The sequence below is a fragment of the Arachis duranensis genome, chromosome 3, assembly GCF_000817695.3.
Source record: "Arachis duranensis cultivar V14167 chromosome 3, aradu.V14167.gnm2.J7QH, whole genome shotgun sequence".
Lineage (NCBI taxonomy): Eukaryota > Viridiplantae > Streptophyta > Magnoliopsida > Fabales > Fabaceae > Arachis > Arachis duranensis.
The window spans coordinates 45,213,351-45,215,789 of record NC_029774.3 but is presented as its reverse complement, the minus strand read 5'-3'; positions in this window follow the sequence as shown (position 1 = coordinate 45,215,789).

Sequence of the window (2,439 nt, the reverse complement as noted above, 5' to 3'; positions counted from 1 at the left end):
GGGTTCATACTTTGATCATGGTTCCTAGTGATCTATGCATTGGCATAGAACTCTTGAACCATTAAGATTCCGACTTGTTGCATGGGGTTGGTTAGGACTTCCCAACCTCTTCTTCAGATCTCATGTCGGATCTCCAGATACTCATTCTTTTTGAGCTTGAAAGGGACCTCAGGGATCACCTTCTTCTTTGCCACAACATCATAGAAGTGGTCTTGATGGCTCTTGGAGATGAATCTTTCCATCTCCCATGACTCGGAAGTGGAAGCTTTTGTCTTCCCTTTTTCTTTTCTAGAGGATTCTCCGGCCTTAGGTGCCATTGATGGTAGTGGAAAACAAAAAAGATTGTGCTTTGACCACACCAAACTTAAAATATTGCTCGTCCTCGAGCAAAAGAAGAAAGAAGAGAAGAAGAAGAAGAAGAGAATATGGTAGAGAGGGAGAGAGGTAGGTTCGGCCAAGGTGAAGAAGTGGGGGTTGTGTTGTGTGAAAATGAAGTAGAATGGAAGGGTATATATAGGCAGAGGGGGGTGTATGTTCGGCCATTTAGGGTGGGAATGGGTGGGAAAATGGTTTTGAATTTTTGAAGGTAGGTGGGGTTTATGGGGAAGAGTGGATGGATGTGAGTGGTGAAGGGGGTGATTGGGAAGAGGAATTGAGGTGATTGGTGAAGAGTGTTGGAAAGTGTGACATGGGGAATACTCATCACAAAATAGGATTAGGAGGTAAGGTGGGAATATAGTAGGTGGGGATCCTGTGGGGTCCACAGATCCTGAGGTGTCAAGGAATTCCATCCCTGCACCCAATAGGCATGTAAATTGCCTTTGCACACTATTCTGGCGTTTAAACGCCGTGTGGTGCACATTCTGGGCGTTCAACGCCCATGTAAAGCATGTTTCTGGCGTTGAATGCCAGTTTCATGCTTGTTACTGGCGTTCAGCGCCAGCTTTTCTTCTCTAGGCACATTCCTGGCGTTCAACGCCAGAATGTTGCTTGTTTCTGGCGTTCAGCGCTAGGTTGATGCTCTGTTCTGGCGTTGAACTCCATCCAGATGCATCTTACTGGCGTTGAACGCCAGCCTGTGCTTCCTTGACGAATAGATTTTTGACGGTTTAGAATTTCTCAAATAAAATCTCGTCGAAGTATAGTTTCTAAACCAAGCAATAATCCTTTCATACAAAAAGTTGTTTGTCACTAAAACAAACCCCTAATTTATAAACCGAAGTATTCAAACCTCGGGTCGTTCTCCCTAGGAATTGTAATGAAGTGTCTTGTTATTGGTTGTGAATTATATTTGGGGTTTTTAAGCTTTTGGACAAGAAGTATAAATGGCAAAGAAAATAAACTAACAACTAACAAAGCTCTTGGCAAGATATGAGAACTAGAAGTCCTATCCTAGTTATCCTCCTCAATTGTGATGACAAATTGTCCATTGCTCCCACTTAGTTAACCTCTAACCATGGAGGAAAGTCAAGTGGATGAATCAATTTGATTCCTCAAATCCTAATCAACTCCTAAAGGAAAGACTAGCTTTAGAGGCATTCAAATCAATTAGCAATCTCTCCAATTATCAATCAACAAAGGAATTAGATAACTCAAGAGTTACTAATTACTCTACCTAGGCCAAGAGGGACAAAATCTACACTAAAACTAAAAGAGACATTTCAACAAACACATAGAGTGCAATAGAAGTAAACATTATTAAATGCAAGAATTAAAGGAATCTATAACTACAAAAACAAGAGATCAACAATGGAAGAGCAAAGAAGACACATTTATTATGAATTACCTCTTATTGAATTGGAAGAAAATGGAAAGAACAATAGTAGATCTACAACAAAGTATAAGAACAATCATAAAGGAAATTACAATAAAAGAATAGAAGAAGATGAATGTAACAACAAAGAATTGAAAGGTAGAAGTAGAAGAAAGCAAAGATTAAAACCTAGATCTAAGAACTAATCCTAATCCTAATCCTAATTCTAGAGAGAAGTGAGAGCTTCTCTCTCTAGAAACTACTTCTAAAACTAAACTATGACTAATGGTAACTAACTTGTGTTTCCCTCTTCTTCCTTGGCTTAAATAGTATCAGAAATGAGTTGGATTGGGCCCACAAGGCTTCTAAAATCGCTGGCCACATGTTGCATTAAGTGAACCAGATGGCAGCAACGGCGCGTGCGCGTACTATGCGCGTGCGCGCCACCATACTTGTAGCAACTATGGCAAATTTTATATCGTTTCGAAGCCCCGGATGTTAGCTTTCTAACCCAACTGGAATCGCATCATTTGGACCTCTGTAGCTCAAGTTATGGTCGTTTAAGTGCAAAGAGGTCGGCTTGACAGCTTTCCGGTTCTTTCATTTCTTCATGAGTTCTCCAACTTTACATGCTTTTTCTTCATTCCCTTGATCCAATCTTTGCCTCCTAAATCTGAAATCACTTA